At 40.2% G+C, this 15279-nt stretch overlaps 1 pseudogene; it reads right to left on the reverse strand.

Moving 5' to 3' along the window:
* Positions 1-551: 551 nt before the first annotated feature.
* On the reverse strand, positions 552-2784 carry LOC116763547 (annotated as a pseudogene).
* Between the last annotated feature and the right edge of the window lie 12495 nt (positions 2785-15279).

Consider the following 15279-nt stretch of genomic DNA (forward strand, 5'->3'; position numbering starts at 1 on the left):
CTGTCTCATCCTAGAGCTCGAATCCTGATTCATTTCAGCAGAGACTCCACAGACAACAGGAAAGATTGTGGCATTAAAATATTCGTTTATATTTTTGTGGTAGTTCAACAGTGGTCTTATTTCTGGGCAAGCTTGCAAAAACCATACAAGTTTGGAAGCATCATAACTTAAATGGGTGCTAAGACTCAAATGAGAAAAAGGGAAAAAGAAAGAAAAAATATAAACAAAAACCTCTGGGAATAGACGGGCATTTAAAGGAACCATAAGAAGGCCAACAATATTTAAACCCCCTTTTTTAAAAAAGGGATTTTTTTTTGGCTTAAAATATTTCACTCTAAATGAATTTATGTCAGCTATCAATGAAAGAATGTCACTAATACACTGTGGACACCTTTTGCAATGTAAATCCATGCCCATTTTTTTATATGGTGAACTTCAACGTAGCAATTATTACAACAAATGTTATAGTCTAAAGCTCAAACACATTTTTAGCAATTTTGAAACTGAACTGCATACAAACCAAGAAAAATTTATATAACAAACATTCCCACCTAGGACTGTAGGGACACTTGAGCCTTCCTCATTGATCTCAGGGCCTTTTCACGAAGGTGCTTTTCATCAAGGTTATCTTCAGCCTCACTTTCAGTCTCCTTCTTAGGCTCTGGCTCTTCCTGTGCTGACGCGGTTGTGGGAGCAGCAATGCCTCAGGGGTTACAGGAGCTGCAGGAGCTGCAGCTACAGCCTTTTCCTTCTTGTGCTTCTTGTGCTTCTTATCCTTTTTGGGTTTCTTATCCTTCTTTGTCTTCTTTTTCTTTCCACCTCCTTCTGGGTCTGAATTCCTTGCCAGTGATGGGCTTGGTCTTGGGCTTTTAGCCTTTTTAACCTGTACTACTGGTACCCAGTTGGTAGAGGGTGACTGACACTGGACAGGGGATGGAGGTGCTGGGGGGTTTTTAGCTGCTGGCTCAGGAGGTCCCGAGATAGATCAGGAAGATGAGACCATCCCCCTTACCAACTGAGGGCTTGGTGAGGCAGTTTTGTCTATTTGGGTTCTGGAATCCTGGAGACTCTCCTAATGGGCCTATAACGTGGAGATGGGGACAGCCTTCTTTGGGGTGATGATGACGCTCCTTTCAAACAGCTGGAGGACTTGAGGAGGTCTGAGGAGCTCGATGCCGTGGTGAGGGCGAATGTTGTTTGTTTGGTTGCGGTGACCAGGCCTCTCGGGTAGATCGGCTCCGGGAAGACCCTTTCCTGTGCTTTGATGACAATGAAGGTGAACGTCTCTTGGTGACTGGGGAGCTTCTTCATTTGGAAGGTGGTGAATGGGAGACCCGACAGTTTGGTGGTGGAGATGGTGATGTCCTTCGTTTAGGAGGGGGAGGGGGTGAGGCTGTTCTTCTCTTTGGAGGCGGAGAAGGAGAATATCTCCTCTGTATTGGAGAAGAGTATCTTCTTGGGAAAGGTGAAAGACCACATGGGGGAAGAGAAGGAGTCCTTTGCTGTGGTGGTGGCGTGAGACCCGCGGCAACGAGGCAGAGGAGCAGGACAAGGAGAACGTCACCTTCTGGTGGGCGGTGAGGAGGGACTTCTCATTTTACCACCTTTATATTCTTCTGATTCAGATAACTCTACTTTTCTAGGCTTGGGTGCTGGTGAAGGGGACTCTTTTTTCTCAGTACCTTTATGTTTTGTCACTTTACCTGAAGTTCTCCCTGGAGAGACAGAAACACGACATTTCCTTGTACAGTTTGACTGCTGGGGTGTCAGGGAATGATGAGTTTTTGGAGGTGGAGTTGCTGGAGGTGACGGCCTATGCCTTCGCCTTGGAGGACTTGCTGAAGGAGATAACCTACGAGTTTTCCGAGGGGGGCTGGATGTCCTCTTTGGAGGCTTCTTTGGTGGTGACTGGGAATGAGATAAAGAAGATGATGAGCTACTCCCAGACAAGGATGCCAATGAACACCTTCTTCGTCTCACTGGAAATCTACTCCTTCTATGCCTTGGTGGAGGAGGCATTCCTCTCGATGGAGTTCTTCTTCGAGAAGATGGCCGTCTCCTTGGGCTTGGCCACCTTCTAGGTGAGTATGATCTTGATCAGGATCTATGGCGCCTTCTCGGTCAAGTATGAGAAGGAGAGCGAGAACGTCTCCAGGATCTTGACTTGGAACATGACCGAGATCTTGGTCGGGTCTTCTTTTCCTTTTCCTTTTCCTTTCTGGAGTTTTTCTCTGGAGAAGGTTCTTTAGGCTCTGGTACTGGTTCAGGCTTGGGAACTTTCAGGATGTCACTAGTAGAAGTGGCCTCTTGTACTGAAGGTTCTTTTACTGTCACTGATGGCTCTGGGAGTTCTGGTTTTTTCCTTGTTCTCTGGAGCAAGGAAAGGACTCTGGCTCTTGGTTCTGTGACGGGGAGATTCAGAATGACTGTGCTTTCTCTCTCTCTCCTGACAGGGGAAGATAGTCTTCTAGGGGAAGGAGATCTGGATTTGCATCTTCTTGGGCTTTGAGACAGCTCCCTTTTTTCTCTACTGCTTTCTTTTTCTTCCTTATCCCTCTTTTCCTTGTCTTCATCTTGCTTTTCAATAGATGCCAACTTTTCTTGTGCAATCTGTCTCTGTTTTATTTCTTCTTTCTTCAGTTCTAGGAAAACAGAAGGGATTCCAGCAATGTTTTCCTGTGCACTTAAGAACAGGGGCCACAGTTCTCCCATAAATTCTGTACCACTTTTTCCATTCAAAAACCCAGTCAGGTTGATTTGCATCATTTTGGAGCCTGGATTCTTCACTTCTGTTGACTTCTAATAACATTGATATAAAATCAGCACCTTTTAAACACTTGTGAAGCTACTCCTCTGCTGATGAAACCAAACACAACAACCTATACACATGTTCATAAAAAACTGGAATGAAAAAAAGCAAAGCAAAATAGGACAACTGTCATCAGATCTAAATGAAAAGCCATGTTTAATAAACTGGCTTTTCTGCAACTGCCTGTGTTAAATGATCGCCTTTTTGCACAGTTCTTTTAAAATGAATTCTAATATTTTGAGTAGGTGCTGATTTTTTTTTTTTTTAGTGTATCTGTGTCTTCTGACTTTTAGGTGATCATAACATATCACCACAGCCCCTATGATGAATGTAAATGTTTACAGACATGCTGTACAAATTGCAAGCTGTACAAATCATCTACTTTTTTGAGATTCAGAAATTCAGCCTTAATATTTAATTAAACATGCTCTTCCATTTTCTAATTTATTGCTATCAAAAGGATATGCAGACAGCCCCTGCCTTACAATGGTCCGACTTAAAGTTTTTAGATTTTACAGTGGTGCCAATGCAATACAAGTTCAGAAGAAACTACTTTGAATTTTGAACTTTGAGCTCTTCCCTGGCAGTAGGATACTATCTTGTGATGCTGGGCGGTGGCAGTGAGTCATCAGCCACGTGATCATGAGGGGAAACAATCGATTGATACATTTACAGCCATTCAGCACCCACACAACCATTCTCTTCTTCACTTTCAGTAGAGTATTCAACAAATTACATGAGATTTTTAACACTTTATCATAAAATAGGCTTTGTGTTAGATAATTTTGCCCAACTGTAGGCTAATGTAAGTGGTCTGAGCACATTGAAGGTAGGTTAGGCTAAGCTATGACATTAGGTGTAGTAAATGCATTTTCAACCTAATGATATTTTCCACTTATGGCGGCTTCGTTGGGATGTAACCCAATTGTAAGTAGAGGAGGATCTGTATTGAAAACTAAAATGTTTACCAAACAATAAAATAAATAGGTACTTGTATATTTGCACCTTATTATAAATGACAAAACCACAGCAGCAAGTATGCTCTGATTGTTCTCTTATATGTACTAAAGAATTACTTTTCAGTCTTTAATTTCTGCAATAATATTCTATACTGAAATATGTTTCATTACACCTAACCTATAATTTGGCCTCTGCCCAACTGTTTCTAACACCTTGAGAGCTGCTGACTTCAGGCATCAAACAGGCCTCAGCTCAGGTGATGGTACAATGGCTGGTCCACCAAAAAGCCAGCAAGGAGACGGGAAGATGGATTTCTCCCACCATCACCTAAGATCATCTTAGGTACATAACTAATCTTCCTTTCAGCTTCCTTACCTATAGAATGGAAGTTCTCTCTGGAGCCGGAGTGCAATAATCATTGACTAGGTAAATGCCAAGACTAAAGGACTACATACACTCAAGAACCCAGCGAGCGGAGAACAGGTTTGTGGTTGCCAAGGAAGAGCGGGGATTGGAGAGGGATGGACTGGGAGTTTGGGATTAGCTGATGCAAACTATCATAGTGATATACAGAATGGATAAACAAGTTCCTACTGTATCACAGGGAACTATATTCAATATCCTGTGATAAACCATAATGGAAAAGAATATGAGAAAGAATGTGTGTGTGTGTATATATATATGTATAACTGAATCACTTTGCTTTACAGCAGAAATTAACACAACATATGTCAATTAAAAACATAAAATAAAAATAAATAAATAACAAAGAACTGCCTGGTGAGGAAAGGAGGCTAATATTCAGAATGGATCTACAGGTACTGCAATTATATCTAATAATATGGCAAAAGCTGAATTTAGAGGAAGTTGTAAAATTTAGCTGTAGATGCATTTTTGTTGTTCTTAACAACTGTCCCTTTATTGAGCTTTCAAGTTCCTTCTAACCACCTTGAATTCCAATGAATCACTAAAATTTCAAGACAAGTTGGGAAATAAAATACGTCTAGCCTTAAAAGAAAAGTTGAAGAAGAAAGGAAAAAATAAAAAGAGTATGAAACAAAAAGAAGAAACTGGGACTAAGACAGTAAAGGAGAGATACAGAGAAGGAATGAGTGACTATCCCTCCTTAGTGTCTATCCATTAGTAGTTTGATCATAGATCCAATGTACACACAAAATTTACCTCGGATCATCCAAACATTTATCAAACAGTAGCTTCACAGATAAAATAACAAAATATTTATGATGGATGACTTTAATTTTTTCAAGAAGAAATTATTTTCTCAGGGTTCAGGTAATTATTCATTGCAAAAATAGCAGGAGATATAAACAGTGACAGCGGACCATGAACTGAGCTCATAAAATGTAGGAAATTGGAAAGGATGATATTTTCTACATGGTCAAAATTAAAATGTATCTATTTTTCAGTACAGCAAAAGCTTATTTACGGAACTTTGACTTGTATGTAAAGTTTTATTGACCCTGGGACTACATTACAAAGCTGTGTCCATAAAGTGGGCAACTGAAAAAATCTTAACTGCCCACTCAAATTGGAACCAACCTCTCATTTGCAAAATCAATTCATATACAAAATATTTCAAGTAAATTTCAATAAGGAGGCATTTGTGTGTTTATTATTAATCATTTGGAAACACCCTTTACAAAATAAATGATTGCAATGAGAAAAATTTTTGAATGTCTTTAGAAATCTTAGCTGCTCTAATAATTCCCCAAATACTACATTTCTACCATATAAATTTAAAATAAAGTTTATAAAAATACAAGAACAATACTTTTGTACAAAAAAAGCACACAGACCTTAAAAACCCAGGTCATGAAGAAAACAGTACCTACCCTGATATGTGTTATCCCCAGCCCCTTGTGATGTACACTGCAAAGGCACTGTTTTGTCTTCCAGCATCTCTATATTTGTGAGGACAAATGACATTACACGTGCGAGGTGCATTGAGCTCCTAGAAAAGATCTAGCATACACATTTTATCTGCTGATCACCACTACTCTATCATTTTTTATAAAACCCTGGATTTCTCAAAACACATATTTCAGCAAAGCTGCAGTTGAAGTGTCCCATTTTATCACTTTATCTGCAAAAATATAGGTGAAAAGACAAGTACAAATTCAAATAGAAAATGCTATTTTTAAAAATATGCATGGGCTTCCCTGGTGGCGCAGTGGTTGAGAGTCCGCCTGCTGATGCAGGGGACACGGGTTCGTGCCCCGGTCCGGGAAGATCCCACATGCCGCAGAGCGGCTGGGCCCGTGAGCCATGGCCGCTGAGCCTGCGCGTTCAGACCCTGTGCTCCGCAACGGGAGAGGCCACAACAGTGAGAGGCCCGCGTACCGCAAAAAAAAAAAAAAAAAAGCATCATGATTCCTTTTGAGTGAATAAAAATGAAAATAATTTTTCCTTTCTTTTTTAAAAAAGTCCTTTAGTTTGTAAGCTTTGGTGATGGTAAAAACTAATTTTTGAAGGTGCCTCCACCCATTTTGATAAAAGTCAGTACCTACGTTGTGCTTGATGTTCTGCTCTCAAAGACAGAACCAATCTTTATAATAGATTTTATTATGGAGCATTTTGTGCTGTGTCATAATTAAACCATCAGATTTCTTTGCAAAAGGGGTGAAAGAAGGCACTTTTTCTACTAAAAGTTATTGAAGAGCTTACACTGACCATCACTTGAATATTATTTCCAAGATTTATTTTCCAATAAACTTGAGCATTTAAAAGCTGGAGGAATCTTAGGGAGAAAATTCTCTAGCACACATTGCACTACTCACTGCTCAGTTAGCAGCAATGATTTGGATTAATTATCAAAGTGTCGTGAGACACGGCACGCTTCACCCAATCCCAGATTATATAACGATAAGAAAAAGCCAGGACAGGCAATACAGCATAGAGACACACAGCATGGCAGAGGCCCTGTGACTACACTCCAAACATGGGTGCTCAGGAGAGGCAAGGCTGGGTGTACACAGACCACCTCACTCTAAGGAAGCCATCAGCAGTAAATTCCCTGCAGCATGTATGCACTGCTAGTCACGTTGGCCCCTTAGGACATGCTCTCCTTCTCATCAATTACAGTGGTTTGGCAATTACAGCTTACTCGATAAACTATCCCTAAGATGAGGTACAGGTGCTCTGTAGATATGTACCTACGCTGTGGATCTTATATACTTGTATACAGTTCCTTGAACATGAGTCACCAAAGGATTCAATTCAGTGTCAAATTCTCAGGTGTTTCAGAGGTTTGAGGAAACATGGAAGACCATGTATTCTATATCTATATCTATATCATCTATTTCTTTCCATAGATCAAAAAAGTCATCTAAGACCCTAGGACACATTTTCTGTTTCCATTTCCAATTTTTCTCCATTCATCTTGCCCTTAACTTTCTTCAGGTGAGTGTTCATCCCCACCACTTATTTACAATGACCCACGGAAGATTCTCTTGAATTATTGGGTTGGCCAAAAAGTACCTTCAGTTTTTAAGTAAAAATAAAAGACACGTTTTTGATTTTCACCAAGAACTTTATTGAACAACGTATTCAATAAAATTCAATAAACAACCCTTTTGTTCCACTACCTTCTGCCATTTTTCAGGCAACTTCATAATTCCATCTTCCCAAAACTTTTTATCTTTTTGAGCAAAGAACTGTTCCAGGTGCCTTTTACAGTCTTCCAGGCAATTGAGATTTTTTTCCGTTAAGAGAATTTTGTAAAGACCGAAATCAATGGAAATCCGAAGGTGAAATGTCTGGTGAATACAGCGGATGAATCAGAACTTCCCAGCCAAGCTGTAACAGTTTTTGCCTGGTCATCAAAGAAACATGCAGTCTTGCATTATCTTGATGGAAGATTATGCGTTTTCTGTTGACTAATTCTGGAGGCTTTTCGTCAGGTGCTGCTTTCAGTTGGTCTAATTGGGAGCAGTACTTGTTGGAATTCATCTTTCGTTCTCCAAAAGGAGCTCATAATAGAGGACTCCCTTCCAATCCCACCATATACACAACATCACCTTCTTTGGATGAAGGCAGGCCTTTGGTGTATTTGGTAGTGGTTTCGCTTGCCCCACGATCTCTTCCATTCCACTTTATTGTACGGTATCCACTTTTCATCTCCCATCACAATTTGTTTTAAAAGCAGAATGTTTTCATTACGTTTAAGTAGAGAATCACATGTGGAAATAGGTCAAGAAGGTTTTTTTCACTTAACTTATGTGGAACCCAAACATCAAAGCGAGTCACATAACCAAGCTGGTGTAAATGGTTTTCAATGCTTGATTTGGATATTTTGAGTATGTCAGCTATCTCCTGTGTGGTACAGCATTGATTGATCTCAATTAGTGTCTCAATTTGATGGCTGTCAACTTCCACTGGTCTACCCGACCGTGGAGCATCGTCCAGCGAGAAATCTCCAGCACAAAACTCTACAAACCACTACTGACATGTTCGATCAGTCACAGCACCTTCTCCACACGCTGCACAAATCTTATTTTTGTATTTAAGTTGCATTTTTACTTTTCTTGAAATAATAAAGCATAATATGGCAAAAATGTTGCTTTTTTCTTCCATCTTCAATATTAAAATGGCTACACAAAGATTCACCAATTTTGATGTCTTTTTTAAATGCATGCTGATATGACAGCTGTCACATACAGTCTAACAAAATTGTTTCAAATGAAGTTAAAGACGACTAAGTGCCATTAGAGCCATCTTACGGAAAAAACTGAACGAACCTTTTGGCCAACCCAGTACAAGGCCTGAATCAAAAGACTGTTATCCAGCTGAAACGTATCAGTAGTATCAAATAATCCCTCTGCTCAAAATTTCGATTACTCACACTTTTCAATGTCTTATAAAAGGCCAGAGTCATCCTCTTAACAAGTTTGAAATCCATTTTATTCTATTTTTAATAAAAATTGCCTTTTTCGAACTGTAAAATGATTACAAGTTAATTGTAATGACTTGGGCCATAAAAAGGACACAAAGAAGAGAGTGAAAATAATCTGGACTCGAGAAAGCCATGGCAGCATTTCAGTTACGGAAGTTATAGCTGGACTATGTCTGGTGACATTATCTTTGAAATTGTATTAATGGAAAGAAGACAAAAAGTGGGATGAGCTTGGGGGTAAGTGTTATCGCTGGCCCTGCCCATACAATTCAAAAGGGACCCCTTCCATGTCTCACTCTCTAGAGCTTGGGTATCCCTGCTCCATACCAAGTGGGCACCTTCCCAGGGCAGACATCACACGGCTGTGCTGGCGATCCAGGGGCACCCCCTCGGGAGCTTCTCAGAGAAGTGGGGGACTAGAGTGTTAGAAGGGGTTTCAAAGGTACAAGGATGCCCTGATGTTGATCCAGAGCTGTGGAAAGTGCAAAGCATGGACAAGTTGCCATTATGAGAGATAAGAGAAAATGGAGTAGAAGGAGAGTAAAGCTATGGACAAAGATGAGAAGAGGGTGCAGGTACCAGGAGGAGGAGAGGTACGATGTGCTAGAAAGAGACACAGCCTAAGAGCTGCTTCCTTCCTTAATACTTCCCGGGACTGGAGCACAAGTCCTTAGGCAGCTGTGTGACAGCCCCAATTGTCCTCGAAGTACCTTGAGTGAGGTACTTCTTCTCGCCACAAAATGGGATTCGCAATGTTTTTACATACAGTAAAGAACACAAACCTTAAGTATGGATCTAAATGAATAGTGACAAAGTGAAAAATCCTTATAAACTTTATACAAATCGTTATACAAGTGATGCCAAATCATCAGCAGCTCCCCTGAAGCTTCCCTCCTGCCATCTCCCAGCCATTACCTCCTCCCAAAGTTAACGGATATGTCTACCAAACATGTTACTTTTGCTTGTGCGGTTCTTTGGAGAGATGGAATCATACAGCGTGTGCTCTTTTCTGTCTGACTCACTCAGGATGAACCACCCAGATTCCTCCGTGCTTTAAATGTAGCAGCACTTTGTTCTTTCTCCTTGCTGTGTAGTATTCTGTTGTGTGAATATACCACAGTTTGTGCATTCTCTCCCAATTTATTAACTGTGCAGTCATCCCTCAGTTTCCAGGTTCCAGGTCGCCCACAGATACCAAACTCCATGGATACTAGAGTCCCTTATATAAATGATATATCGATAGTATTTGTGCATGACCTATGCACATCCTCCCACATACTGTAAATCATCTCTAGATTACATACACAGTAAGTCCTCTGCATACGAACATTCAAGTTGAGAACTTTCAAAGAAGGGAACATGCGTTCGCATGTCCACTCACGTAAGTTAATTCCCGTGTCTGGTGTACGTTGTCACATGCGTGCACCCTCTACACGTGGTTGTGTTTTTGTGTACATTACTGTACAGTACTGTATAGGGTACTGTATCTTTATTTCCAGTCCAGGATGTCTGGAAGCAAACATAAAAGCAGTGGTGATGTAGCTGGTACTGCTAAGAAGCATCAGGTATTGGAGGCCCAGAGAAAGGCTGAAGAGAGGCAAAAGCAAGGAGTACCTGAAGAACCAAACAGATTCACGACTCAGGAAATGGCAAGGGGGTTTTCTTTATGTGAGGAGGCACCGTTAGTTTTTGAGGCACAGGACCTGAACGTAGAACGGTACACGAAGGTTGCAGCAGCCGTTCAGAATGCAATCCAGTGCTACCGTGCCATGTATGATAAGAAAAAACGAGCTGCTACCCAGACATCACTGGATCACTTTTTCAAGAGGGTAGATAGAATTGAATCCAGCAAGGAACCAGAACCTGTGCCGTCAGCGTCAGGCGTGAGTGCAATTGCAGCTTGCCCTCCGTCCGTCTCCTGTTGCTGACGATCCTTCAGCTCTACCGTCTCCCACCTCCTCTCCCTCCTCCAGTCAGTAACTCTTCTTGCCTGTTCCCTCGATGCCAGCCCCTGGATGCCGGCTGGTGTCCTGGACTACTGTACTTTTCAAGGGACTGTACTGTAAGATTAAAAATGTTTTCTTTATTTTTAGCTTGTTTTTTATGTATTATTTGTGTGAAAAGTATTATAAACCTATTACAGTACAGTACTATATAGCCAGTTGTGTTAGTTGGGTACCTAGGCTAACTTTGCTGGACTTACAAACAAATTGGACTTACGAATGCGCTCTCAGAACGGAACTGGTTCGTATGTAGGGGACTTACTGTAATATCTAATACAATGTAAATGCTACAAAAATAGTTGCCAGTGCCTGGCAAGTTCAAGTTTTTCCTTTTGGAAATTTCTGGAATTTTAAAAATTATTTTCAAACTGCTCTCGGTTGAATCCTCAGATACATTACCCGCGGATACAGCGGGCCAACTCTCTAAGGAGCCAAAGGCTTACGCCTGAACATGTTATGTTGCTCAACAGCTATTCAAACCATCCTAGCAGCCAAGTTCACGTGTCCTGTCGTTGCTACCCTTACTGTCACGGGTCCACAGCTGCTAAAATGGTGTAGGAAGGTCAGACAGTCCCTGCTTCCACAGAGCACACCCTTCCCTTCAGACCACCACTCCTCCGTGTTAGAGCACCTCTCCTGTATATCGGAGCCTGCCTGCAGAGCCTTTAAGAATATAGATCCAATAAAACCAGGAAAGATGCTGCAGACTATCTCTTCCATCTCCTCCTCTGCAGCTAAGCAACGCCGAAAAAAAAAAAGAGAATCCTGGGCGGAAATTCTGGATCTCCTATATGTTGTGATTATCAAAAGCTCTTATTCCTTCACATGAGTTATCCAGAATTTCTTTCAGATTATTGCACAACATTATACAGCTCTACAACGAAAGGGAAATGTGTGACGATGCCTACAGTCTATACTATTGTGCTCTCCATCTGTACCATACTGGGGAAAAAAATGTCTCAAACTTGTAGGGGGAGAGCTGGCACATCCTTTACTTTCAGAGCTGGTGAAGATGTTATCCCCATTTTTTGTTACTTTTTGTTATTTTGGTGAGTTTCTAGGAGAGGGTTCGAACCTTGTTCCTCTGTCTCCATTTTTTCTGGAAGCTAAAATTCATTTTAAATTTCAGTATGTAAACCAGAATCACAGTTGAGATGGAAAATAAATAATAATAATCAAGTTATTAATAATCAGGTCACAATTTTCTTAGAACAAAGTCCACAACCCTTCAGAGGAGACTGTTAAACTGTCTCTAATTTTTATACACACAAGAAAATAACAAGATAACCAAACGTAGGTCTCTTTTGCTCACTTTACCATGAAGCCCTCACCTCCTAATTAACACGTTTCTCCGTTTAGAGATCAAATTGAGATTACTCCTATTCTTGTACATTGAAAATAAAACACAGAAGGTCAACATTTTAAGCTAATTATTAAAGTAAATACACTGATGAATTGGGAGTTTTGATTTGTGGAGGGGAGTTGATGGAACAGATAAGCGAAGGTATTCAAAACCTGACAGGGAAATGGAGACCGGTTTTCCACGTCCACCACCATTGCCCCCAAAAGTGGAATAGAGGTTCAGCATGAAAGTTGGGATAAATAAAGGCAAACGTTCTTTCATATATTTTTTTTCCCAAAGCAAGAGTGGCTCAGTGTGGCCTCTCTTTCTTTCCCAAGTCTCAATAAAAATCAAATGTAAAACCAGATTAGAATTCCAAAGAAAGAATGGTTTTATAACCCACTGGAAGGGATGTAAGATTTCCTCCTCCATAAAAGTTCTAAATTAAAGAATCTCAAAGCCACGCTGCAGATAAACCTCTCCCGTAGTTTCAATGATCCATGAAGTTATCAAATAAGTTATCGGATAAGTAGAGTTTTTTATTAATGTGGTTAATGGACTAGAGAGAAATTTTTCTTCTGTGTCATACTTTGCCTCTTCAGCATACAAATCTTCAGTCCAATTTGCCTTGCTAGATACACTTAGACCGCATACATGTCTTAACTTTATAAAGTAATACAGAGAGCTTTCACACTGTTGCCTTTTTCTCCCAATTCAAAATCTTCTTATCTAAAGCTAAAAATACTCAAGGTATTTGTTCATATTTTACTGCATCCTGTACACTCCAGAAGTTTTCATTATGTAACTCTAAAATGCTGCAGTGTATATCTGTCTGGGGAGCTAGAAAAAATTATATATTTTCAACACAGTGTATGCAAACATAATGATAATCACAGGTCTGCACTGGCTTTCCAATGAAGCAATCTATAGTGATAGTAGAAATGTCTGATAACGATATCTGAAGGTCTTATCTGTTAATGCAAACTGGGCATAACCTTGGGGGGGGGGTTCTTATTTGCAGCCAGACCATTTATACTTGAAGTATTTAGTATTTAATGACTTTGCAGGACCTTTTACTGCAGTACATGTGACTTCTTTCAGAATATACACCACAGTTAGGTTTTCAATAACAACTTCATTCTAGCATTTGGGCTGCTAAGGTAAGATTTATTATTTTGTCTTCTAATTACATCGTGTGAGAATTTCTCTTTGTGAGGCGATGGCTCTCCTTTCACCTATAGTTAATATTCATGTTGCTAAATACATGTCTTTTCTCTTACATAAGTAAATTTTAATAAATGGAGGATGCAGACAAGTTGAGCATCAAGGACCAAAGTGATGACCTGTAACCTAACTCTTGACTCACCTGGATAGCAAATCACTTCACCTCCAATTTGTTCTTCCCACCCTACTTCTCAGAGAGCAAAGAATAGTCTAACTCAATGTACATTGGTTTGAAAGGCAGAAACTAATTCATGAAGATATGAAAGAACATGAATTTGAGTTTAAAATAACTATGTCCATATTTTCACGGGACAAGAAATATGAAGGTAGCACAACTAGAATGATGTGAATTGATCATTATTCTAATTCTCTTTAACACAGATGTTTATAGGATAAACCTATGGAATCAATATAAGTAAACTAGCTACAGGAAGTGTATATATTTTACAGTGGACATTTTGCATGTAGAAATGACTTGTATGTATTTAATCAGGACATTACAAGCAGGACAGAGTTAAAAGGTTAAAAACTCATAAATGCTTGTTTGCTTTTATCTCAACCACAGAAGCTGTGGGAAGAGCAATCTGTCATAAAACCTTAGCTTAATTTCAAAACGTTTTCTGAAGCAAGAAGAGATGGCAGTGTTTTGAAAGGGGAAAATAAAAGTTTGAAAATTCCAGGAATAGAAATCCTCTATCTTCCAGAAGCTGTTTCCTGAGTAGACTCATGGTAGAAGCAAGAGATAGACTCCTTGCCACTCCAAGAATACTATCATGAGAACATACGAATCTGCCCTCCTACCACACAGCCCAAAGCAGAGCAGATCTGAAGTAACTAGGAAAATTCTGCAATTACTCATCTCACCTCGTCTCACTTCAGTAAAGTCCAGGGGAATGAGAACTTCTTTCTCTACTACAGAAAGTACAAATCCCATAAAATCTTGATTAGCCAGTTGGGTCATGTGACTCACCCTCGGCCAGGTTCCAGAGGGTTGTGTTGACCCTCTCCTTTCTAGAATCCATGGAGTAGGGGAAGAGCATTTCCCCAAAGGAAAGAGTGCTGTCATCTCCAGAAGATGGGCAAGAACTTCCGGTCAAACCAAAACCAAGTGATGTTCTCCACATATGACAAGGGAGATATGAACACTGCTGAAAGGAAATAGAAACAAACAAGAATTTGACTGGCTTCTCATCTGCACTTACATATTTTAAATATTTAACAATTTTAGTGATTATTTAAATTATAAAGATAAAGAGAAGAAAATGCATTTTATAACCACTTAAGGCAGTTTTCAGAAAAAAACGAAGATGTCTTTCAGAATGCTCTTCCAGGTGAATCCAGCATTTCTCAGCCCTGGCTGGGGAGGTTTCAAAGGACAATTATTACAGAGGGCAAGCACTGGATCCGTTATCAACACGAATTGTCCTTGAAGATGCCGCGTGTGATGAGCCATAGTTTAATAACTAAAGCATTGATCAGTGAGCAGTCTGGGCATGGAATGGGTAGGATATGCAGGCCATGCAGGACCAAGCCAGAACCAAAAGGGAATTCTGCTTCGTATCACATCTACCCACTAAGCCGTACCCAGATTCTAGGGCAGCTGTTTTCAAAATATTTTGTAGCTACATGCTCTACTCACTTTTTAAATTTTCAAATGAAATTTACTCAGAAGTTCAATATACATAAATAAAAGTGAAGCTCTTTGAATTGAGTGTGGAGAGGAGGGAAGCACTTTTCCACTCATCCAGCCCCAATTTCCTCCTGCACCTGCTTGGAGCTGGGGCTTCAAGGAAACCCGCTGGAAATGCGCTGTCCCAGGGCACAGTCAGAGTCAGCTTAACAACAAATGAAGGAGCAGGACCTAAAGACGTTAAAATCGTTGCTCTGCTTTATGTCAACTTGCAGTCTGATGATATGATTTTAAGAGTAATTTTTAAATGTGGACCATTTCAGTAGCCACAGTTCCCTCACACACTAAACATGTCATGACAAAACAAGCAGAGAAGCAAATCAATACGGGAGACTTCAG

The sequence above is a fragment of the Phocoena sinus genome, chromosome 12, assembly GCF_008692025.1.
Source record: "Phocoena sinus isolate mPhoSin1 chromosome 12, mPhoSin1.pri, whole genome shotgun sequence".
In the NCBI taxonomy this organism is placed as follows: domain Eukaryota; kingdom Metazoa; phylum Chordata; class Mammalia; order Artiodactyla; family Phocoenidae; genus Phocoena; species Phocoena sinus.